This window comes from Lithobates pipiens, unplaced genomic scaffold (assembly GCF_037356315.1).
Source record: "Lithobates pipiens isolate NorthernLeopardFrog02 unplaced genomic scaffold, aLitPip1_a1.2 Scaffold_30, whole genome shotgun sequence".
Taxonomy (NCBI): Eukaryota; Metazoa; Chordata; class Amphibia; order Anura; family Ranidae; genus Lithobates; species Lithobates pipiens.
The window spans coordinates 55372941-55399956 of NW_027507791.1; the positions used below are offsets into that span (position 1 = coordinate 55372941).

At 43.6% G+C, this 27016-nt stretch overlaps 1 protein-coding gene across 1 annotated transcript in view; it reads left to right on the forward strand.

The window, feature by feature from the left end:
- Positions 1 to 6777: 6777 nt before the first annotated feature.
- The window catches only part of SV2A (synaptic vesicle glycoprotein 2A), a 237608-nt gene continuing 217369 nt past the window's right edge, over positions 6778 to 27016 (forward strand). Inside the window, exon 1 of the mRNA XM_077464254.1 lies at positions 6778 to 7154. The gene's annotated coding sequence lies outside the window, so the exon portion shown is untranslated. The remainder of the gene's footprint in view (positions 7155 to 27016) is intronic.

The following is a 27016-nucleotide window of genomic DNA, read 5'->3' on the forward strand; positions in this document are numbered from 1 at the left end:
CACGACGGCTCTGGTAAGCAGCGGAGGGCATCGGAGCATGGCAGGAGGGGGGCGAATCTGCCACAAAGACCACTTTTGTCTTGTAGTGGACCGCTGGCCGAACACGAGGATACCGGGGTTATGGCAGCTAGCTGTGCCATAACAACGATATCCATCCTCAAATTAAGGACGTATATCGGCATGCGCAGCGGTTCGGAAGTGGTTAAACTAACCCTTAAATTAGAACTATAGGCAAGATTTTTTTTTGGATGGTGTAAGGCAGGGTTACAACCCCTGTCAGAATGTTTTATTTTATTTTTACCATCTGCGTCCTATTGAGGAGATTTCCCTTCACTTCCTGTCCCATATCCGAAACAGGAAGTGAGCGGAAATCCCTGCAAATTAAGGGAATCCTTTGTAATGATAATGGTAAACACTGGACAGGGTAAATCTCCTTAATGAGGACACGGACAGCAATAAAAATTGGCACACAAAGGGTGTGGTGTATGTCCTTCAATGTAGTTGCAACCTACAATATGTAGGAAGAACTAAAAGGTTGTTGAAGATTAGAATTAAGGAACATGTCCAAAAAATGAATGATTTTCCTAAACATAATGCAGTTTGCACAAGTCCATAACAAAGCCTCCACACATCTACAGTTTTGGGGGATATAAAAATATAACAGATCATGGAGAGGGGGGACGGGGGATTTAAGGTGAGAACTATAAGTCAGAAAGAGTCTAAATGGATACATACTTTGAGGACGCTCACTCCGGAGGGTCTCAATGTTGAATTCAACCTCAAAGTGATTGTAATGCCGCGTACACATGATTGGACTATCCGGTGGACTAAAAAAAAATCCACCCGTGTGTGGGCTCCGGCGGACTTTGGAAGAAGTCTTGACTCAAAATTGTCAAGGCAGTCCAGTGGACAATCTGCCCATCTGTGTGCTAGTCCACTGGACTTTTGAAATGAATGGACTTGCCCACACAGGGAGTAAAGTCCGCTCCAGGTAGACGGAACTAGTGAAGGAAGTCAATGTCGCCGCCTCCATCGGCGAGATTGACACCACGCTAGCCCCGTGACCTGGTATGGATTTAAAGGGGGACCCCTACGCCGAAAAAACGCCAAAAGTCCATAGCAGACCCTTATCCGAGCAAGCAGCCCAGCCGGTCAGGAAAGGGGGTGGGGACGAGCGAGCGCCCCCCCCCCTCCTGAGCCGTACCAGGCCGCATGCCCTCAACATGGGGGGGGGCTTTGGGAAAGGGGGGCCCTGCGGCTCCCCCACCCCAAAGCACCTTGTCCCCATGTTGATGAGGACAAGGGCCTCTTCCCGACAACCCTGGCCGTTGGTTGTCGGGGTCTCCGGGCGGGGGGCTTATCAGAATCCGGGAGCCCCCCACCCTATGTGAATGAGTATGGGGTATGATGTACAGGTTTTTAAAATACTTTATTAGACAGGTCCAGGGGTCTGCTTGCGTCTTCAGGGGTCTTCTCGCCGGACTCCTCCGCTATCTTCTGCTCTTTTACCGCTAGTTCTTTTACTAGCGGAGGAGCCAGGATTTCTCCTTCGTCACCACCGCCGTCCGGGGGTCTTCTTCCAACTTCGGGGGTCTTGTCCCGCTCTTCGTTTCTTCTTGCCGGGCCTCCTCTATCTTCTTACAGCTCTTTTACTAGCGTTGGCCCGGTCTTGTCGCTGTCACCTTCTTCTTCTTCTTTTTCTTCTTCTCCTCTTCTTCTTCTTCCTTCCGATGTTGACACAATGCTCTCTCCGGCCGTAATGGCAGGGACGCGTTGTGCGGCAACTTATATGGGGATAAGGGGTGGGGTTCATGGGTGATGTCACATGGCGACTCGCCCCTTATGATGTCACAGTCCCAGAACCCTCCGGGATGGTGACGTCGTATGGGGCGGGGTCACAATGTGACATCACCCGGTGACCCCGCCCCTTATCCCTATATAAGTCTCCGCACAACGCATCCCTGCCATTACGGCCGGAGAGAGAAGGTCGTATCAACATTGGAAGGAAGATGAGAAGAAGAAGAAGGCGACAGCGACAAGATTAGGCCAACACTAGTAAAAGAGCTGTAAGAAGATAGCGGAGGCCCGGCAAGAAGGATCGAAGAGCGGGACAAGTCCCCGAAGTCGGAGGAAGACCCCGAACGGCGGCGGCGACGAAGGAGAAAGCCAGGCTCCTCTGCTAGTAAAAAAGCTAGCGGTAAAATAGCAGAAGATAGCGGAGGAGACCCCCGAAGATGGAAAAAGTATTATTACCTGTGTAGTAGTGTACTACCTCCCAGGCGGCGACGGGCCCCCTACAGTGGCGGAACCCAAGGGCCCAGTCGAAAATGCAACTGGTGCGACCCTGGTAATTCCACCACTGCATCAAATTGATCTGCATGGCTGTCTTTCCAGAAGGAAGCCTCTTCTAAAGATGATGCACAAGAAAGCCCGCAAACAGTTTTCTGAAGACAAGCAGACTAAGGACATGGATTACTGGAACCATGTCCTGTGGTCTGATGAGACCAAGATAAACTTATTTGGTTCAGATGGTGTCAAGCATGTGTGGCGGCAACCAGGTGAGGAGTGCACGGGTTCACAAAACAATGTACCCGTACGTTGCTGCATCATCAGTGGGTCCTGCGGACTCAATGTCTACCGGTGACCCACAATCATGACACAGAGAGGCAGAACGGGGAGATGTAAACAAGGCATTTCCCTGTTCAGCCTTGCAACATGACAGGGATCTACTGCTCGCAGTGATCTCTGTCATGTTCTAGTGAGCCCATCCCTCTACAGTTAGAACCCACCCAGGGAACACACTTAAACCCTTGATCGCCCCATAGTGTTTAACCTCTAATTAGTGCATTTTTATAGTACTGGTCGCTGTATAAATGCCAATGACCCCAGAATAGTGTTAAAAGTGTCCGATCTGTCCACTGCAATGTCGCAGTCATGATAAAAATCGCAGATCGCCGCCATTACTAATAAAAAAATAATAATATTAAAAATGCCATAATTCTATCCCCTATTTTGTAGATGTGATAACTTTTGCGCAAACCAATCAATATATGCTTATTGTGGTTTTTTTTTTTGGTTTTTTTTACCAAAAATATGTAAAAGAATACATATCGGGGCTACAGTAAGGAAGAAATTCTTTTTTTTATATTTTCTGGGGGATATTTATTATAGCAAAAAGTAAAAAATATTGCTTTTTTAAAAAAAATGTTTGCTCTTTTTTTCTTTATAGCGCAAAAAATAAAAACCGCAGAGGTGATCAAATACCACCAAAAGAAAGCTCTATTTGTGGGGAAAAAAGGGTAAAACGTGGCACGGCCACGCAATTGTCAGTTAAAGTGACGCAGTGCCGTATTGCAAAAAAGGGCTTGGTCAGGAAGGGAGTAAATCCTTCCGGGGCTAAAGTGGTTAATGTCTAAACCACTGGCAACAAAAGTGAGTACACCCCTAAGTGAAAATGTCCAAATTGGGCACAATTAGCCATTTTCCCTCCCTGGCGTCATGTGACTCGTTAGTGTTACAAGGTCTCAGGCGTGAATGGGGAGCAGGTGTGTTAAATTTGGTGTTATCGCTCTCACTCTCTCATACTGATCACTGGAAGTTCAACATGGCACCTCATGGAAAAGAACTCTCAGAGAATCTGAAAAAAAAGAATGGTTGCTCTACATAAAGAAAATGAGCTGCAGCACGGGGGCCAAGCCCATACAGCGGTTTAACAGGTCAGATTCCACTCAGAACAGGCCTCGCCATGGTCAACCAAAGAAGTTGAGTGCACGTGCTCAATGTCATATCCAGTGGTTGTCTTTGGGAAATAGATGTATGAGTGCTGCCAGCATTGCTGCAGAGGGGTGTGGGGGTCATTGCTGCATGAGAGCTGCCGGCACTGGGGAGCTTCAGTTCATTGAGGGAACCATGAATTCCAACATGTAACGGGACATACTGAAGCAGAGCATGATCCCCTCCCTTCAGAGACTGGACCGCAGGGTAATATTCCAACATGAAAACAACCCCAAACATACTTCCAAGACAACCACCGCCTTGCTAAAGAAGCTGAGGGTAAAGGTGATGAACTGGCCAAGCATGTCTCCAGACCTAAACCCTATTGAGTATCTGTGGGACATCCTCAAACGGAAGGTGGAGGAGCGCAAGGTCTCTAACATCCACCAGCTCCGTGATGTCATCATGGAGGGGGGAAAGAGGACTCCAGTGGTAACCTGTGAAGCTCTGGTGAACTCCATGCCCAAGAGGGTTAAGGCAGTGCTGGAAAATAATGGTAGCCACATAAAATATTGACACTTTAGGCCCAATTTGGACATTTTCACTTAGGGGTGTACTCACTTTTGTTTCCAGCAGTTTAGACATTAATGGCTGTGTGTTGAGTCATTTTGAGGGGACAGCAAATTTACACTGTTATACAAGCTGTACACTCACTACTTTACATTGTAGCAAAGTGTCATTTCTTTAGTGTTCTCACATGAAAAGATAGAATAAAATATTTATAAAAAATGTGAGGGGTGCACTCACTTTTGTGAGCTACTGTATATATATATATATATATATATATATACATACAGTGCCTTGCGAAAGTTTTCGGCCCCCTTGAACTTTTCAACCTTTTGCCACATTTCAGGCTTCAAACAAAGATATAAATTTTTTATTTTTTGTGAAGAATCACCAACAAGTGGGACACAATTGTGAAGTGGAACGAAATCTATTGGATTTTTGAAACGTTTTTAACTAATAAAAAATGAAAAGTGGGGCGTGCAAAATTATTCGGCCCCCTTGCGTTAATACTTTGTAGAGCCACCTTTTGCTGCGATTACAGCTGCAAGTCGCTTGGGGTATGTCTCTATCAGTTTTGCACATCGAGAGACTGAAATTCTTGCCCATTCTTCCTTGCAAAACAGCTCGAGCTCAGTGAGGTTGGATGGAGAGCGTTTGTGAACAGCAGTTTTCAGTTCTTTCCACAGATTCTCGATTGGATTCAGGTCCGGACTTTGACTTGGCCATTCTAACACCTGGATACGTTTATTTGTGAACCATTCCTTTGTAGATTTTGCTGTATGTTTGGGATCATTGTCTTGTTGGAAGATAAATCTCCGTCCCAGTTTCCGGTCTTTTGCAGACTCCAACAGGTTTTCATCCAGAATGGTCCTGTATTTGGCTGCATCCATCTTCCCCTCAATTTTAACCATCTTCCCTGTCCCTGCTGAAGAAAAGCAGGCCCAAACCATGATGCTGCCACCACCATGTTTGACAGTGGGGATGGTGTGTTGAGGGTGATGAGCTGTGTTGCTTTTACGCCAAACATATCGTTTTGCATTGTGGGCAAAAAGTTGAATTTTGGTTTCATCTGACCAGAGCACCTTCTTCCACATGTTTGGTGTGTCTCCCAGGTGGCTTGTGGCAAACTTTAGACGAGACTTTTTATGGATATCTTTGAGAAATGGCTTTCTTCTTGCCACTCTTCCATAAAGGCCAGATTTGTGCAGTGTACGACTGATTGTTGTCCTATGGACAGACTCTCCCACCTCAGCTGTAGTTCTCTGCAGTTCATCCAGAGTGATCATGGGCCTCTTGGCTGCATCTCTGATCAGTCTTCTCCTTGTCTGAGCTGAAAGTTTAGAGGGACGGCCAGGTCTTGGTAGATTTGCAGTGGTCTGATACTCCTTCCATTTCAAAATGATCGCTTGCACAGTGCTCCTTGGGATGTTTAAAGCTTGGGAAATCTTTTTGTATCCAAATCCGGCTTTAAACTTCTCCACAACAGTATTACGGACCTGCCTGGTGTGTTCCTTGGTCTTCATGATGCTCTCTGCGCTTTCAACAGAACGCTGAGACTATCACAGAGCAGGTGCATTTATACAGAGACTTGATTACACACAGGTGGATTCTATTTATCACCCTCAGTCATTTAGGACAACATTGGATCATTCAGAGATCTTCACTGAACTTCTGGAGTGAGTTTGCTGCACTGAAAGTAAAGGGGCCGAATAATTTTGCACGCACCACTTTTCAGTTCTTTATTTGCTAAAAAAGTTTAAATTATCCAATAGATTTCGTTCCACTTCACAATTGTGTCCCACTTGTTGGTGATTCTTCACAAAAAATTAAAATTTTATATCTTTATGTTTGAAGCCTGAAATGTGGCAAAAGTTTGAAAAGTTCAAGGGGGCCGAATACTTTCACAAGGCACTGTATATATATATAATATATCCACGTAGTATATCTATAATAAAATAATAATAAAAATAACTAAATAGGAGTATGAGAATAAAAGAGATATCAGGGAACACTTTGTGGCTTAATAGTGGATATCTCGAATGTATCATTATTTATAGAAAAGGTGCCATCATCCTTAATGAATATAGTCATATAAAGTCCCCATTTATCCTTTTTCAAAATAATAAAAATAATATTTTATATATAAATATATAATAAATATATTTATATATTAAAGATATATTTATATATTATATACAGCAGATATTTTTCAATACATAATTTTTTTTTTTTAACGAAATATGCTGCGTAGAAAATCGTGTAAATAAAAATGAAATTTGTGATGTGGAGGTGGCAAATGTAGAATTTGCACCTCTTGACTTGTTGCCCTCTCCCACACCCCCCCCACCCCCATATCCACTCTCTCCATCTTGCTTCTTTCCTACCCCCTTCCCCTCTCGCTCGCTTGCGCTCAGTCAGTGGGATCCGTCAGCTGAAGCCTCCTAATAATAACACACAATTTGTCAGGTTCAGCTCCTTCAGTGCATTTCAATGAGCCACATTAGGCCTGGCACCGATGAGCAAGATGTGGGGAGGCGAGAAGAGCCCGTACTACTTTGCGGCGATCTAATCCGCCCCCTCTGAACCGACCGCAATTTCAATTTTATACAAAAGAATGAGCAATCAGATTGCAGCCCTTACTGCCCTCTTGGGAGCGTCTGTTGATGATTAAGGCCCTCTCTCTACCCTCCCCCCCCCCTATTTTCCAGCTCTGTGTGGTTTCACCCGATGCTCTGTTGTAAGGGCAGAAAGAGACATCGGCAGCTCTGCATCTGGTACCCAGAGCCTCAGCATCCTCATCCCAGCATCCTTCCACCCAGCCTCCCTGGCACCCACACCCACCTCCCAAATCTGGCTGGCATGCTGCAGACCAGGTAAGACCCACGCTCGTTAACCCTTTCTCTCCCTACTCCATGCATGCCATGTGGATTAACACCCCCGCTCACTCCTCCTTGCACCGTGCTGTGGCCATTTTGTCCTAGAAATCCTTGGACCTCAATTTATACCTATAGGTCTCTTAAAGGGTCCCGGTGACAGCTGTCATTGAGTGCCGGGCTTTTGTCAGGCTGGGAATTTTGGCTTCTTGTCTGGTAATGCCGAGCAGCTCCCATCCTTCAATAGCATGAACTGTGACCTTGGAATCTGTACAGAACTGGGAATAAAAAAAAAAAATGTTAATATTTTTATTCTTGCGCAATGGGAGTTTTAATTAAGGAATTGTCAGACAATACGCCCTGAAGTGCAAGGGTTAAATATTGGATATCTGATCATTTGATTAAAATATGTCATGTTAATATGTATATATTAAAGCGCTGCGTAAACTGTTGGCGCTATATAAATCCTGTACAAAAATAATATATATATATATATATATATATATATATATATATATATCTAGAGATCTAGTTATCTATTCGTTTTATTATATATGCATATAGTATATATACACAGTATGTATATGCACGTGTGTGTACAGTATATATATATATATATATATATATATATATATATATATAAAATATATTGTAATATATAATATATTTAACTCTGTAATTCTCAAACAATTCCTACTAAAGTGTAAGGGTTATATTTTGGATATCTGATTAAGATATGTCATATATATATATATATATATATATATATATATATAGACAGTATATAAAAATTAGCTGGAGAAATAGGTAGATCTCTAGCTATATCTGCATATATATATATATATATATATATATATTTATATGAGCTAGCTTTATCAGTTAATCAGATATCCAAAATTGAACCCTCCCCCTCCCCTGCTTTTGAGAATTACATTTTTAAAGAGAATTTTTAAAGAGAGAAAAAAAAAATATATATAGTGTGTATATTATGTAGTGTGTATATGTAATATATATATATATATATATATATATATATATATATATATATATATATATTTTTTTTTTTTTTTGCATGAGATATCCTAATCAGACATCGAAAAGTTAGCCCCTTAAATTTGTTAAATATTTTATGTATTTAAATATATATATATGTATATGCACACAGTATATACAGTATACATATAACTACATATATATATATAACTATATAACTATATATATATATATATATATATATATATATATATATATATATATATATATATAGATATATATGTCATATATATATATATATATATTTCACTCTGCAATTCTCAAGTAATCTGTAAATGTGGAGGGGTTAAATTTTGAACATCTGGTTAGCATATGTCATGGAAAAAAAAAAATATATATTTAATTTATTTATTCATCTTTTGGAATTCTCAAATAACCTTTACAAGCATGAAGTGGTTAACTTTTGGCTATCTGAATAACATACGTCATCATGTATTGGGTATAAAAAAAAAAAAAAAAAAAAAAATATTATATATATATATATATCAGCAAGAAGACAGAAGCGATAGCTAGATTTATTTATATATATATATATATATATATATATATATATATATATATATATATATATATACGTAAATAAATCCATTCCTACATACAGTAACCTTTTCAAACATAAGAGTGTCTCCTTTCCTTGCCCAAGACTGTTTTCTAGCAATGCATGAAAGGGTTAACCTTGAGCACCAAAGGGGTTAACCTGGTCCTGCTTGGCGGTTTCTGTTCTCATTCTGCAGTCAGCTGAGCTGTTGATTCATCCTATGGATACTGTACTGTCACAGGGAAACCCCCCCGCCGTGCTAGGTAGCTCAAAGTGACCTTGACTTTTTTTTTTTTTTTTTTACGAGACTTCATAGTATAGGTAATGTGTTTTGGATTTTTTTTTTCCGCCTTGTCTACGCTTATAGCAACTGGCAGTCGGTGTCGCTCGCTTAGGGAATAGGCAAACCCCACTGGCTCACTCCTTTGCTGCAAAGCAAACACGTTTTCAGCGCCTGGGGCAAGAGACAAGTTATCACAACATCTTTATAATAACAGCCTTTTGCATGTATGAAAAAAAAAAAAATATAAGTCATGATTAGCGACAATCGACCTAGGTGCTTTGAAAGGTTAATTTGCGAAGAAAAAAAAAAAAAGAACAATCTTGATGAATAGTTTATGGATTTGTAGGACCGGCATCAGAGCCAATGAATTTGTACTGGTGGAGTGTCACAGATCGCAGTGATTTATCAGATCAATTTAATCTATAACCTGTTTTTTTTTTTTTTTTTTAAACCTTGGTCTCCCGAGGTGCGTGTAACAAATTGCAAATTCATTTTCACAAAGCGTGCTTGAATCTTCGTTTACGGATTTGACGCCTGGATGATTTCAGCCACGACAGAGGGAGGCTGGAGGAAAAATAGAGCAGATGAGCGAGCAAACATCGTGCACCTCCCTGTAATGTGGTTTGAAGGTTGACTATACGGCTTTGAGGACCTCTGATTTGCACTGACTTGTCCGCAAGGGTCTGCTTTTGTTCCTCAGAAACAAAGGAAGTGGGGGTAGTTGACTCCGGAAATTGGACTCAGCTGTAGGGGTATATCATTGTGTTTTAAAGCCTCATTTACCTGAAATCAGCTGCATACATTTCCAATGCATCAAATATACAAGGTGTGCATAGTGTTATAGTTCATTTTGTTTAGAAAGCAGCCACAGCTTGAGTAGAAAAGCCTCTCCCTTGCTCCCTGTGTGGAAGCAGTGGTCTCCCTGCAGAGCTCTGACACCCCCCCCCCACCCCATGCTAAGTTAAGTACATGCTGCCTGTTGATTTAAAAAGCTCTCTGCAAGCATGCGGCAGACAAAGGTCCTTGCTCTCTGTAGAAGCAGCAGTCTTTCTGCAGAGGTCTGACACACCCCCTAAGTTAGATCTACAGCTCTGCAGCCAATAAAACACATTCCTTTCTGATCTGAAGTTTCTCTTCCAGCATGCTGCAGCGAGGGACTCTTGCTTTCTGTGTAGAAGCATTTGTCTCTCTGCAGAGCTCCGGCACACCCCCTGCTAAGTTAAATATATACAGTGCCTTGAAAAAGTATTCATGGTAAAATAGTGTTAGTTAGAAGCAGGATAGGCTTCTTTAAAGAAAAGTTTTTTCAGGGATCTTCTAAAGATGGATAGATAAGGGGATAGATTGGGGTAGGGAGTTCCAAAGGATGGGAGAAGCTCTGGAGAAATCCTGGAGGTCAGCATGGGAGGAGGTGACAAGGGAGCTAGAGAGCAGGAGGTCTTGGGAAGACCAAATAGAGCGGCTTGGTTGGTATGTTGGGACTAGATTATGATGTAGCTGGGGGCAGAGTTATGGGTGGTTTTGTAAATTATTGTTAGTACTTAGAATTTTATTCGTTGGGTGAGTGGAAGCCAGTGCAGGGATTGGCAGAGAAGGGTGGAGGACACTGAATGGTTGGTAAGGTGGATGAGTCTTGCAGCGGAATTCATTATGGATTGAAGGGGGGATAGTCTTAGTCAGCCTTTCTCAGCCTTTTCAACACAGAGGAACCGTTGAAATAGTTCTCCAGTCTCGGGGAACCCCTGCTAAAAATGAGAAATCTACAACTCATGATACATTAGTGTGATGGTCAGTTGGAAGAATGGTCCTTACACTTGTGGTCATTGGGAAGAATTACCTCCTTACAGATAGCTAAAAAGATCAATGGGATCTTGGGAACAGTGGAAACTTATCAGAGAGGCAGAAATGGCCCAATTCTGAAGGAACCCCCAGCAACCTAAGGAGCAGGGGTAGGGAACCTCGGCTCTCCAGCTGTTTTGAAACTACAAATCCCATCATGCCTCTGCCTCTAGCAGTCAAGTTAGTGTCTTGCAATGTCTCATGGGGTTGTAGTTTCAAAACAGCTGGAGAGCCAAGGTTCCCTACCCCTGCGTCTGGAGGAACCCTAGAGTTCCACGGAACCCTGGTTGAGAATCACTGGTCTATGTAAAGGTAATCCAATGAGGATGGAGTTGCAGTAGTCGAGGCGAGAGATCACCAGGGAATGAATTAGAAGCTTGGTTGTGTCATTAGTTAAAAAGGGGCATATTCTGGAAATGTTGCGGAGGCTAAGGCGGCATGATTTGTACAGGGATTGTATGTGGGCCTGAAAGGACAGTTCAGAGTCTAAGGTTAGCCAGAGCACCCTGGCATGTGGGGACGGACTGATAGATGTGCCGTTAATCTTGACAAAGAAGTCAGGGGAATGGGCACATGGGGGAGGAAATATAAAGAGCTCGGTTTTAGATTCAGTTTGAGGAAGTGGTGTGACATCCAGGCTGATATATCTGTTATTAAATCAGTGATGTGTGAGGAGATTGATGGGGTGAGTTGAGGGGCAGAGAGATAGATTTGGGTGTCATCAGCATAGAAATGGTAGTGGAAGCCACGGGAGGCTATCAGCTAACCCAGGGAGGACGTGTAGATCAAGATTAGTAGAGGTCCAAGGACAGGACCTTGGGGGACCCCAACGGTAAGATGAGTTGGAGAAGAGGAAGTGGAGTTGTTAGTGACACCGAAGTTGCGATGAGATAGGTAAGATTCGAACCAAAGGAGAGTGCAGCCATGGAGACCAAGCACATTGAGTTTCTTGAGGAGGAGGGGGTGGGCAACTGTATCAAAGGCAGAGGAAATGTCCAAGAGTAAGAGTAAGAGTATAGAATAATGACCGTTGGTTTTGACTGTTAGTAAGTAGTTTGTGAGTTTTAGGAGGGCAGTTTCTGTGGAGTACTGTGGGCGAAATCCAGACTGAATATAGTATATATTCCTTGGGTGATTTGAAAGCTCTCTTCCAACATTCTACAGAAAAGGACCCTTGCTCCCTCTGTAGAAGCAGTGATCTCTCTGAAGAAGTCCTACATGCCTCCTGATGAGACAGAGCTACAGCTTTCCAATCAACTAGGAGCATGTGCTTTACTGAATGCAGACCTATAGATCAAACTTAGCAGAATGTACGCTGGACTTCTGCGGAAGGACCACTGCTTCCACACAGAGAGCAAGGGTCCTATGCAATAGCATGCTAGCAGTAGAAGCACATGCTTCTACTCAGGAAGTGGCTGCTTTCTAAAGAAAACAAACTGTATTGCAGCGTACACACGATCGGATTTTCCGGTGGGAAATGTTGGATTTGAGCTTGTTGGTGGTAAGTCCGACCGTGTGTACGCTCCATCGGACATTTGTTGATGGACTTTTACGCCAACAAATGTTGGCTAGCAGATTTTCAAATTTTCAACCAACAAATATGTGTTGTCAGACTTTCCGATCGTGTGTACAAAAGTCCAAAGTACAAACAGGCATGCTCAGAAGCAGAAGCGGTCGGTCTTGTAAACTAGCGTTCGTAATGGAGAATTAACATTCGTGACGTGGCAAATTATGAACTCTCCAAATGCAGCGCACAATTCTCTTCTTTAATGGGATAACAATGGAGCTGCTTTGCTGGTGATAATGATGGAGTTATTGCAAACTAATTTTCAAAGGCTTTTTTTTTCTAGTGATATCAAGAATAATATTATTATGTTTTTTTTTTTTATTTGTGCAACTTACCACAACCCCATTATCTTGTAGTTTTTAAGATCAAAGATACAACTATGTTGGTGCCCCTTGTTAATTTTACATTGTATTTTTTTAAAATGTAACTGCCTACTCCCAAACTGTCATTTGAAGTAAAACACATAGCCAAGTATTATTCTACACATTTTTTTTTATTGTGCATTAAAAAAATAAAAAATAAAAAAAAATTAGACATGCTATCTGCCAATAGAACTTAACCAAAAAGTGCATTCTATGCATCCAAAAATATAGGAAATATACCAAATCAAATCATTATTTTTCAACCAAAAAAATAATGTCAAAGCAATAACTCCAAGGCCAATAATAAATAACACGTTATCTCCTCCGATTCCGCAACATGTCTGGTTCACGAATGGCCGTTCTGAAACAAACTGAAAAGCACGAATCAACCCTCACCAAACTTCTACTAACACGAAATTAGCAGAAGGAGCCCAAAGTGTGGGGCTAAAGAGCTGAAAAAACATGTAGTACGTCTAGTACACTTATAATTGTTGGCCAACATTTGCGTGACTGTGTGTATGCAAGACAAGTTTGAGCCAACACCCTTCGAACAATATTCCATGGTTTTGTTGTCTGAAAGTCCGATCGCGTGTCCGGGGCATAAGACTCCCCATACCTTAATTTTGGTGTACCAGTATTTACTGTAGTTGATTTATACTGAAAAATCAGGCTTTAGAAAGTCATCACCGACCTCCATCTTTGCTGCCTGTATTCACCAATCAGGATGCAGATGCCATTTTTCCAAAGATGGATAATTATAGATGGCTGCAAATGCTTGTGATGGGCCAGGCCCCCTTTTTCCATAAACTGATGTATGAAGCTTGGGTGGGATGGACAGCATTTAGGGTGATGACCTAAGGGTTTTTGCTACGTATATGGCAATGCCAGTTAGTTTGCAAGGCCAACCTTTGGTCAGTGCAACTTTGCCCCCAAACCACCTACCCATTTGTGTTTTGCTATCTCCCAAGGTGCCATTGAGGCCATTAAGGCTCATTAAGATGGTAATTGTTTGTGCTGCATTTAGCACTTAAATGCTACTCACTAGGAATACACAATGTATCAGGACAGATCTAAATAGGCAACGAAGGTCAAATGCAGCCTCAGAACACGGCACCATTAAGGTAAATGGAAGCCTGCAGGGGTACAATTAAAGTGTGCTTAACGTCGAGCTCCAGTTTCCACAAAAAAGAAACAATTGTTGTTATGCCCAAGTTTAAAATAAATAAAGCTTTTGCTGCAATATTCACTTTTGGGGCTCCCGTCTGTCAACGGGTGATGTTTCTCTTCATTTGACATGTGTTTGGAACGCACGTCAAATGCAGGTCAGCAAATCCACTAGACCTAAACTGAACTGTACACACGGCAAGTTTAGAGGCTGTGTTTGACCTGCTTTGTGTTTCTTTGAGTGCAACATGCCCTACTGAAGTCCTTCTGAACTTCCGGAAAAAGCAAGTCAACATAGCCTTTAGGACTGGTTCACACCAGCTTTGGTCTCTGAAGCACAACCCACGTTCAGGGCGGATTCCTCTTCAGAGAGCATTTGACAGGCGGTGTATTGGCTTCTCACCGCCTGCTTTAACTCGTTGATGGGGTTTGTTGTGGAATGTTTTATCATGGTTGCGTGATAGTTTACGATTTTTTTAGGTTGTATTCGAGATGTTCAAATAGAAATCACACAAGTATAACATGACAAGTAATGACAGATACAGATAACACATGTAATAACATTAGAAGATATAACAAGAATACTTAAAGCGGTTGTATAGTCTATTTTTTAACTTTTACTTACAGGTAAGCCTATAATAAGGCTTACCTGTAGGTAAAAAAAATATCTCCTAAACCTGTACCCCGTGCAATGAGCCGCTGACTGCAGCAGCGCAAGCGCACAGAGGATTCTCGGCTGAAAGCCCGGCATATGCCGGACCTTGCCGGAAAGTAGTCTCCCGCACACGCAGGAGTGACGGAGTGACGACATTGCGGCTCCAGCCACTCGCAGAGCTGGAGCCGTGATACCCGGAAGACACACTGAGGCAACATGTCAGCTACCTCGGCGTAGACCAGGTGAGTTACCGACGCCTCGTTCTAAGGTGAGTATATCATAATGAGCTAGTATGCGGTGCATACTAGCTCGTTGTGCCTTTTGCCTTACGGGGGAAAATCAAATCAAATTACGAGACCAAAGCTATTGGTTACTAGCCTGAACGTAGTCCCGTCAGAATGAACGAACGTCATCACGTTCCGAACGATTGAATTTTCCGACAACTTTGTCCCACCGTGTGTATGCAACACCAGTTTTGGACAAAATCAGATGAATTTTGTGGTCAGAATTTCCGACCGTGTGTACAAGGGCTTAGAGGTTTTACCTATAGTACACTGCCATGAAAAGGTATTCATACCCCTACCCCATATTTTCTCATGTTACAACCAAAAACGTAAAAGTATTTTATTGAGATTTTATGTGATAGACCAACACAAAGTGCCACATAATTGTAAAGTGGAAGAAAAATGATAAATTATTTTCAAAATTGTTTACAAATAAATATGTAAAAAGTGTGGGGTGCATGGCACATCTAGAGAGGGACATTTTTGCACTTTCTTCTTTGCAAAATACCTCAATCTCTGTCAGATTGGATGGGGAACGTCTGTGAACAGCAATTTTTAAGTCTTGCCACAGATTCTCAATTGGATTTAGGTCTGGACTTTGACTGGGCCATTCTAACACATGAATATGCTTGGATCTAAGGGCCAGTTCACACCAGATGCAGTTCCGTGCAGTTCCTTGTGCTTTTTTCTTTTTTTAAATACAAACGTTTTTATTGGGTGAAAAACAGAATACACAGTAGTGCACATATACACAACTTGCAGTAGCATTGTACAGAGTTACAGTAACGCTCCGATGAAATAATGAGGAACAATGTCCAGAGAAAACATACAACAAAAAAGCAATAGAACAGGGCTATAGAGCCAGTTAAACGTAAGCTGTCATCAGAGAGGTCGTATGCAACTGTTCTAAAAGTACCATGCTAAGACCTTTAGGATGACTGTGTAGGTTAAGGAAAAAACACATTCAATATAACATAATAACAACAACTGACCGTAGCAGAGAAAAGAAAAAAAATCACTTCTTTCATAGACTTCAGCCCCATAACGACTGGTATAGAACCAATCTCAGAAAATAGAAAATGTGCGGAGATTTGGTGGACAAGGTAACCAAAACAGGGTCCTTAAAACTGCTATGTCCCAAAAGCAAGGCCCAGTGCTATCTCATCTCAGGGATCCACCTGCGGGGAAAGGGGAGGAAGTACCAACCCCTCCGCCCCCAAACCGAGCGGCCAAGTTGCCCACTTGGCAGTGTGAATGTGCATAGAGTCCAGTAGCGTATGGTGGATCCGTTCCATAAGACGGATAGATTCCATCCTACGAATAACCTGAGCCCAGGGAACCGAGGGTGAGCGCCAATGTAGCGCCACCGCCCATTGAATGGCGCTAAATAGGGTATTAATCAAACTCTGGGAGGATCTGGTAGTCCCCGGGAGGGGTGCAAAAAGTAGACAGTGTGCTGCCGTCAGTTCAACGCCAGCCCCCACTATGGTGGTGACTAATGTTGAAGCTCGATCCCAGACAGGTCGAAGTAGAGGACAGCTCCAGAATATATGGAGCAGTGTGCCAGGCTCCAGGCAACCCCTAAAGCACCCGTCAGAGACCGAGGGAAAAAATTTATGTACCTTCACTGGGGTGAGGTACCAACGTGTGTGTAATTTCACTACCGTGTCCTTAATAGCCATGGAACGGGAACATCTATGCATATTCCGGAGCATGTCCTGCCAATCCTCCTGAGAGAATTCGGTGGACAGGTCTGCTTCCCACAATCCCATGGCTCTAGATTTCTCAGGTAGTTGAGCTTCTAATAGGAGTTTATATATCATAGAGATAGTGCCTCTATCTCTGGAATGTCGATAACATAGTGATTCAAATTGTACCCTAGAGGGGTCACTAGCTACACAATAGTGCGTTTGGAAAAAATGGCGAATTTGCAGGTATTTATAGAATTCCCCCCTCGGAATCTCATGGCTCCTCTGAAGCTGCAAAAAGGATGTAAAACGTGGGCTATCATTGCAGAGAGCTCGGAGGGTAACCAGTGACTTCCGAATCCACCAGCTGAAAGAGCCGGGGGACCCGAATGCCAGAGGGAACCTCCTATCGCCCAGAAAGGCAGCCAACCGGGGTCTGCTAGGTAGCAATCTAAATTTAGAGTGATAGAGTGACCACAGATAAAGGGAGCGGCTAACTATAGTGTTCAGGGGGGCTAGAACCCCTGGTCTCATCTCCCCCTGCCACAGGATGCCCGGGAGAAAATACGGGCGTATGGACTGGGTTTCAAAAATCAGCCATGGCACCCCGCAATCAGTAGCGTGCCATTGGGCCGTTTGAGCCAACCTTGCTGCCAGGTAATATAACCAGATATCTGGTAAACCCAGTCCCCCCCGGGGCAGGGGTCGATGTAACAAAAGTTTCCCAAACCTGGGCCTCTTATTCTGCCAGATAAAAGCATTAATGTCGCGTTGCAACATTGCGAGAGCTCGGCGTGGGACATACAGGGGGAGGGCCCTAAAAAAATAAAGTAATTTGGGCAGAATAGACATCTTAACCGCGACCACTCTCCCCATCAAGGGGATATGATAAGTGGACCACAGTTTTAGCCATCTCCTAACCGACGAGAAGGCCACAGGAAAATTAGCATTATAGGTGTCCGATAGAGTGGTGGCAAGATGGATCCCTAGATAATTCAGCGTATGTTTAGATACTAGGAGGCCAAATGTGTTTTGGAGGTGTAAAACTTCGGGGGGGGAGAAATTAACAGGAAGGGCCGAACATTTGGAAAGGTTCACTGCCAAACCTGAAAGTTTCCGGAATGAGTTCAGGGTGTCGATGAGGTTGGGCAGCGAAATTAGAGGGTTGGGTAAAAACAAAAGGACATCATCCGCATATAGGCTAAGCTTGTATTCCCCCTCCCCCTTCAGGTACCCCCCTATATTTGGGTTAGCAATAAGTGCCCTGGCCAGGGGTTCCAAAGCCAGGGCAAATATTAAAGGGGACAGCGGGCAACCCTGTCTGGTGCCCCTGCCCAAGGGGAACAGCTCCGAGGAACAGCCCGGGATCTTCACTCTGGATTGGGGGTGCAGATATAAAGCCTTAAATCCGTTGACAAAAGCACCAGTAAACCCAAACTTATGTAAAACTCTGTCAATGTAGGGCCATAAAACACTATCAAAGGCTTTATGTATATCCAGTCCCAGGAGCAGGACTTTTTTGGAGAAAAGGTTGGCGTCCTGTACAACATTCAAGGCTAATCTAATGTTGTCAGTGATTTGCCTATTTGGTATAAATCCCGTTTGTTCCGGGCCCACCAGAGTACCAATTATAGGGGCTAGTCTGTTTGCTAATAATTTTCCTAAAATTTTGACATCATTATTCAATACCGAAATGGGCCTATAATTTTGGGGCAGGGTGTGATCCTTATTTGGTTTGGGGATTAACGTCATGTTGGCATGAAGCATTTCATCTGGGATAGCATGACCTTGTAAAATCTGGTTAAAAAGCTTCGTCAACTTGGGGGCCAGGACTTGGGGAAATTTTTTATAGTATAATGAGGTAAATCCATCCGGGCCAGGGGCCGTAGAGGATTTAAGGGATTTCACAGTGGCTATAACCTCTTGTTCGGAAAAGGGGGCATTTAAGGCTTGGAGTTGTGAGTCTGACAGTGATGGGAGGGTCACCGAATCTAACCACTGATCCACATCCGGGGAAACAGGTTGGGGAGGAGGAGATAACAACTTCAAGTAGAATGTTTTAAATATTTGAAGTACTTCTGTAGGGTGGGTGACTATGTGACCGGAATCGTTTCTTAGCTTGTAAACATGGGGAGGCTGTAGGGATTGATGAAGTTTGCGAGAGAACATACTGGAGGCCGTATTACTATGTAGGAGAAATTTAGCCTTAGACCAACGCAGTGCCTTTTCAGTATGACCCGAAAGGATTGTGTCCAACTCGGCTCTCTTTTGGTTGATTAACTGCATAGTGTCTAGCGAATGGGAGACGGAATGGGATTGGTATAATAGCTGTAAGTCATGGGTAAGGGAACGGATCTGCTCGCCCCTCTGTCTTTTTTTGGAGACTGCGATCTCAATTAAATGGCCCCGAAGGACCGCTTTATGAGCCGTCCAGAGTGTTTGAGGGGAGATATCCCCCGTATCATTAATTTGGAAGTACTCCTCTAGGAGGCCCAACACACGAGTATAAATCTCCGGGTCCGTCAACAATGAGTCGTTAAGCCTCCAAGAGGCTGCCTTGGGGGAAAGGCCAATGTGGGAGGTGTGGAATAAAACCACCTGGTGATCAGACCAGGGGCACGGATGTATAGATGCGAGAGCCGAGTTAGCCAGCAATATAGGGGAAGTGTATATATAATCTAGTCTAGCATAGCTATCGTGGGGGTGGGAATAATGGGTATATTCCCTTACGCCAATATTCAGTGCCCTCCACGAATCTATAAGTTGTAACTTATCTAACGAACGGCTCAGTAGTTTCGGAAAGGCCTTAGCACAATGAGTGGGTTTGCTGCGGTCTAACGCGGGGTTGGCCACTAAATTAAAATCTCCCCCCACAATCAGATGAGGGGAAATATATCTGTCTAAAATTTTTAAGAATTGTTGATAGAAAGTACCTTGTGCAGAGTTTGGAGCGTATAAATTAGCTACAGTCACCGCCTTACCCTGTATCAACCCTTGCAACACAATGAACCTACTATTTGGGTCCTTATACACATGAGATGGTTCGATCCTTGTGCTTTTTTCTGAACAAAATGCATGCGGAAACTGACTGCATGGTGTGAACTAGAGCCATTGGAATACATGGAAAACACTGTGCATGCATTTTAAGTGCAGAAAAAAAGCACACGGAACTGCATCTGGTGTGAACTAGCACTAAACCATTCCATTGTAGCTCTGGCTGTATGTTTAGGGTCGTTGTCCTGCTGGAAGGTAAACCTCCGCCCCAGTCTCAAGTCGTTTTCAGACTCTAAGGCTGGATTCACACCTATGGCATTTTTAGTGCTTTTTGCATTTTGCAGATTTGCACTACAGAGCATGTTCCTTAGGAAACCATGTTAAATGGACTGTAGTGCAAATCTACAAAATGTAAAAAGGACTAAAAATGCATAGGTGTGAATCAGGCATAACAGGTTTTCTTGTAAGATTGCCCTGTATTTGGCTCCATCCATCTTCCCATCAACTCTGACCACCTTCCCTGTCCCTGCTGTAGAAAAGCATCCTCACCACATGATGCTGCCACCGCTATGTTTCACTGTGGGGATTGTGTGTTCAGGGTGATGTGCAGTGTTATTTTTCCATCACACACAGCGTTTTGCTTTTAGGCCAAAAAATTCAGTTTTGGTCTCATCTGACCAGAGCACCCTGTTCCATGTTTGCTGTGTCCCCCACATGGCTTCTCACAAACTGCGAACGGGACTTCTTATGGCTTTCTTTCAGCAATGGTTTTCTTTTTGCCACTCTTCCATAAAGTCCAGATAGTTGTCCTGTGGACAGATTATCCTACCTGAGCTGTGGATCTCTGCAGCTCCTCCAGAGTTACCATGGGACTCTTGGCTGCTTCTCTGATGAATGCTCTCCTTGCCTGTCAGTTTAGGTGGACGGCCATGTCTTGGTAGGTTTGCAGTTGTGCCATACTCTTTCCATTTTTGGATGACGGATTGATCAGAGCTCTATGAGATGTTCAAAGTTGGTATATTTTTTTATAACCTAACCATGCTTTATACTTCTCCGCAACGTAATCTCTGACCTGTCTGGTGTATTCCTCGGTCTTCATGATGCTATTTGTTTATTAAGATTCTATAACACATCTCGGAGGGCTTCTCAGAACAGCTGTATGTATGCTGAGATTACATTACACACAGGTGAACTCTATTTACTAATTAGGTGACTTATGAAGATAATTGGTTCCACTAGATTTTAGTTAGAGGTATCAGAGTAAAGGGGGCTAAATACAAATGCCCCCCACACTTTTCAGATATTTATTTGTAAAAAAAAATTGAAAACCATTCATAATTTTCCTTCCACTTCACAATTATGTGCCACTTTGTGTTGGCCCATCATATAAAGCCCCAATAAGCTACATTTACGTTTTTGGTTGTAACATGACAAAATGTGGAAAATTTCAAGGGGTATGAATATTTTTTCAAGGTACTGTATATATAGGACTTGAATGTAAGGTAATGGCAAACCCACCCCCCTTGGAGCAACATGATCTTTTAAGGACTTGGTCAGTTTGTATTGACATTCCTTTAATACGACGACAGCTAAGGTAACCAGGATATTGCAGGCTTTATTAGGCTGGATTCACACCTATGCATTTTTAGTGCTTTTTACCATTTTGCACATCTGCACTACAGAACATGTTCCATAGGAAACCATGTTGAATGGACTGTAGTGCAAATCTGCAAAATGCAAAAAGCACTAAAAATGCATAGGTGTGAATTCAGCCTTAGATATTATAGGGCAACTTTAATAAGGAAATATAAAATATGCAATTTCCCCATCACTCCAATGCCTAGCTCACAAATATCATAAAGAAATACCTCCAATATCCTTGTTATAAGCTCAGATTTTACCACCCCTGACCGCTAGTGTGAATGAGCTCTTTCTTGTCAAATGCTGCGCTTACCATTTGAACACATACTATGCATTCGAAAAGCAAATTCAGCATTCGAAAAGAATGCCCATCGACATGAGCCCTCAAAGTGGTGCTGGCCTGCTGCCACTTTTGGTCTTCCAGTTGAATGGCAGTCAGGTTCATCCAACCCACTTCCTATGAGCCCAAGCTATTATGGGTCTTGACTGTCTTGAATAGGTCTAAAGAATGCTGGGAAAAAGTTTTTTTTAAGCTCCAAGGTAGCTTTAGGAAGGGAGATTAGGGCTGGAATGGGGGAATTCGAAGAAAGCTTGAGTTTACGTATATCAAAGACCAAAACAAAGCCTATCTACAGGAGGCCTTACAGAACCCAGAATGGCTGCATGTTGCCAAAATATGACGTGTCACCAGCAAATAATATGAAACGTCTGTGTAATACCCTGTCATAGCTATGATGTCACCAAAGTTAATAGTTTTATTTGAACCAACTGGCACTAAGTTACAGTTATGGAACAATGGGCTGGTGCAGCTAAGCATTACCCTCTGTACTTTCCCCCTGTAGGGTGGAATGATGTGTATGGTACCCTACCAACTTGCATTTGGCCCTTAAACGTTACTGGCGTGAAGTTACCAGAGTTGATAGTTTTACATGCTTTGTTATAAAATAAATGAGTGCAGCAAATAATACCTTCCAACAGTGGTGGCCGCTCATTAGGGGCGAAGGGGTCCCCCTAATCCATGCATCCAGCCCTTAATCTACATGCAGGGCGCCAGACGCATGGATTCCAATGTTTTTTTTTTCTTTTTGAAGCACATGATTAGATCCAGAGGCTCCAATTGGCATTGAATTGGGCCCCCGAGCCCACCCTGTTGTGTGACATAAGGGAATTAATGTTCGCTAATGTCTTCCTGTTTCTCCTCCCGGCCAATCAGGAAGTGGGTCCTGAGACCCCATTGGCTGGGAGTCCTAAGATCCCATTGGTCGGGAGTCTGAAGACCCAATTGGCCGGGAGGAGAAGCAACGGCCTGGACACGGAGAAGACAGAGGGGAGAAACTGCCAAGGCAGCCGTTACCCACATGGGGTAAGTGCAGGGCTGACGGGGGGCCTGGCGGGCCAGAGGGTGAGTGAGTGGGAGGTGGGGGGGTGTAGGTATGTTGCGCGGTGGCTGGCTCGAGCAAAGGGGGGGTGTCTTTAGTCAGGCCTGTCTGCCACAGTCGCCGCTCCTACGACCAATGGAGCACCAGCCGCCACTTGGAACAACTTTCACGTTTTTAAGTCCGGAAAGAGCAGCAGCTATACAAAGAATGTATGAAGATAATTAATATTAAAAAAAATATTAGTGCATTGCACATGGCCTTTTTTCACTTCTACTTTTCCTTCATACTGACTTTTCAAATAACAAATGTGATCATTTAGAGCAGGAGTCTCCAAACTGCAAGCCGTGGGCCGAATGTAGCCCCTTGCTTAGCGTTATCCAACCCTTGAGGCACTATAACGTCCACTGACACCAAAGACAGTGCACTGTTCCTCTCAATAACACCAGAGATAGGGAACTAATTCTCCCACTGACACCAATTATGGGGCACTATTTCTCCCACTAACAACAATATTGCAATTTTTTTACTCCCATTTACCACCAAGCCCACGACGCTGTTTATTCCAATCAATGCCAGGGCCTTTTCCACTCACCACAGTCCTTCCTCCCTAATATTTCAAGGGTAGTAAACTGGCCCTTTGTTTCAAAAGTTTGGAGACCCCCTGATTTAGGGCAGTCATTCTGAACCAGGGTTCCATGAATCCCTAGGGTTCCTCCAGGAGTTGCCAGGGGTTCCTTGGGCTGTGGCTAATTGACTTCCCATTCAAGAGTGCCTGCTTAGTTCTGAGGCCAACGCTCCTAATTTGAACCAGCTGGCCCTATGTTCCTGTAGGGAGGAGATAATTGCCAGTCTCTATTAAAGTTTAACTAAAGGCAAAACCTTTTCTTAGCTTTGGATAGAGAGAAGATGGATTAGAACATTTGCCAATTGTTATTGCTGTCTATGTCCTCCATTAGAGAAATTGGCCCTCTCTATTTGTCCTGTTTACCATTATCATCGAAAGTGAAAGTAAAAGAAATCCCAAATTTTGGGCTTTCCCCAGAAATTTAATAGAAGGCAAATGTTCCAATGGGGACACTAGTTCAGATGACCTGGGGGTCCTCAAGAGGTAAAGTTTTGGCTACAGGACAGAGAGTGAAGTTAAATCTCTCCAATGGGACACAAATGTCATAAACAAACCTCAGGCTGGGTTCACAGTACTGCGGAGCGGCTGGCAGTAGGGGGTCCGGTGCATCCCTGTTCACCGTTTCAGGTCCGAAATCCTAATTTTTGGCTGAATTTGGACCTGAAACAGACCAGAAGGCGCACAGGACTCTTCTGCAAACTACTCCGCAGCCATCCGGGAGCTGTGAGAACCGGCTCCATTGAGAACCAGTCACAGTCTCATGAAATGCAAATTGGATGCAGGGAAACTGGCATCCAATTCGCACCAGTGTGAACCCAGCCTAACATGGGTTATAACCCTTACTCTATCCAAAATGAAGTTTTGTCTATAGCTCTACTTTAAAGACCTTTCCCTACCAGGTGCCAGGGACACCCTGGCTGTTTCTAATGGAGCATGTTACTGGTGTGATGCCACTAATTTTGATGGGTTGCTTTTGAACCAACTGATGCCATGTTATGGAAGATTGGAATTAAGAAGATGAGCCTCTGTTACCTTTCCGCTGCTGCAGTGGCAATAGCCATATTGCATCTGACCACCAAACGGCAAGGCCTGTACTGTAGCTGAGGACACATGAGGCTCAATTCACGAAGCAAACACCTGGGTAATTCTTATTAAAGCTTAGAACAGGTTTACAGCCAAGTTATTCAACAGACAGCCCAACACTGGAAAAGTATCATTAACAGGGTTGCAGTACACAAAGCCAGCATGGTATTACTGCTACTTACATAATTACAGCTTCAGTAGGCTATGGGCTGTAAAAGAGGGGTTAGCACACAAATGAGTTACAGAGTGAGAAGAGTTGAGAAAAGAAGAGAAATGAAAGGTGGGGTAGGGGAAGAGAAGGGTGTAAGGGGTCTTCGACTGAAGGGGAGGGTTGTTTTGAGTTGTCAAGGTCAGTTAAAGATTCCATCTAGCGCCAACGGGCCCTTCTCTGCCAGTAGTGCCTCCTCAGCTCACATTGGCCAGCGGTGGCTGCTCCTCTTGGCCTGCATCCTAGTTCCTAGTCAGCAGGTCAGCTCTGCTGCTTAGCCTTCTTGGCTCCCGTTGGGTGGTGATGCTATGTGCCCTATTTGAAAGTCACAAGCCTGGAGCTCTGGACTTGTGATAGTACTATGTACATAGGGGCCATCTACACAATGAACATTGATCCTGACTGTAGTTTACCTACCCTAACCTTAGCCTGGATTACAGTTATTATCTGCTGTTTACCTGACCTCTGCATGTCCCTGGGTTACATTTATTGTCTACTGCCCTCCCTGATCTCTCCCTGTCCCTGTATTACAGTTGTTGTTTGCTGCCTGCACTGACCTTGGCCTCTCCCTAAATTACACTTATCATTTACTGCTCTCCCTGATCTCTGCCTGTCCCTGGATTACACTTTTGTCTGTTGCCTGACCTGACTTCCACCTTTCCCTGGATTACGCTTATTGTCTGCTGCCTGCCCTGACCTTGGCCTGTCCCTGGATTACACTTATCATCTATTGCCTTTACTGATCTCTTCCTGTCCCTGTTTTATAGTTGTTGTTTGCTGCCTGCCCTGATCTTGGCCTCTCCCTAAATTACACTTATCATCTACTGCCCTCCTTGATCTCCGCCTATCCCTGGATTACACTTTTGTCTGTTGCCTGACCTGACTTCCACCTTTCCCTGAATTACGCTCATTGTCTGCTGCCTGCCCTGACCCTGACCCTGGCCTGTCCCTGGATTACACTTATTATCTACTGTCCTCCCTGATCTCTGCCTATTCCTGGATTACACTTTTGTCTGCTGCCTGCCCTGATTTCCACCTTTCCCTGGATTACGCTTATTGTCTGCTGCCTGCCCTGACCTTGGCCTGTCCCTGGATTACACTTATTGTCTGCTGCCTGCCCTAATCTTGGCCTGCCCCTGGATTACACTTATTGTCTGTCACCTTCCTGAACTACCACCTGCCTCTGGATATACTGACTTTACATCTGCTGAACGACAGCCCCTGCTTGATACTCCTAAAAACCTCAGGTACTCTTTCCTACATCCATGGGTTCCCAAGAATCGCAAATAAGTGATGATGCCTGCGATGAGGGGTGTGGCTGTTACTCAGCTCTGCCAGCATAAGACACTATAGTGAGAGGGCAGGAAGAAGCATTTTAAAAAATAAGAAGTTATTGCTTGGCAAACTTTGGTCACAAATCATAACATACCAGAATACAGGAACCATGCAAACCTTGGGTGCCGCTCCAAGCAATTGTCCTCTGATACTTGGGCCACTCACATACATTAGTGCAGGTGCCGGCATCAAAAGAGCCCATCCCAGCTTTGTTTTATTACATAGAAGATGGGAGGATGGAATGTCACACTCCAAAGGAACAGCCCAGATGTAAAGAGGAGTGAAAGCGACTTCTGGCTGACAATTTTTTTTTGTCTCGCCCAAAAGGCTTAGTTATACAGGACCTCCATGACTAAGCCCTCTGGAAAAGGGCGAAACGCGTGGGGGAGAGCATAATCTGGGAGGAGCTGGGTTACAGACACTTTTACTCTTCATTACACATGTGCTGTTCCTTCAGAATATGGCGTTCCATCCTCCATTCTTCTATGACAGAACACAGGGCTATTAAAAGATAGATAGATAAAGGACTTCAATGGGCTTTAAAGGGCAAACAAATTAATCAAAAAATGTATAATGCTCCCCCTTTAAGAACAAATAAGGTGTTCCTAAATCTGTACTTCTTACAGCATCCACCTGGAATTGAATTAGCTGTTTTCAGCATGCTAATAATCCATCATGGAGGCACAGTCATCTACGTACCTATAAATATCCAGGTTCTGTGTTCCGTAAAATCTTTCACACACGTTTTTCTCACCTCCCTCACTGCAGTGGCTCTAAGAATAGATCCCTAGCTGAGGACTGATATGAAAACGAAGTGCGAGGGGAGATCAGCACGCCATCTACCCGGCGGTAATTCTGCATCTCACTAGCGCAACACATCCAGTGCACTATAAACATAAAATGGAATATATGACGTTCTGATGTCGCTTCCCGCCGAAAGGATCGTAAAAACCGAATTATAATAGACAGAGAAGATTAAATGGACTTATTTTCTCAGTCAAAGCTGCCATGGTACAAAACATGCCATGATATTCTCCTGAAAATGCTAGGTGCCTAGCTGACTTTAATCCTTTCTAGGTCACTGGGTCACGTGGTAAATAGAATTTACATGTCGGATCTGCATTTTTATACCCATTAGACGAGCACACTGCCAAAAAAATGAAT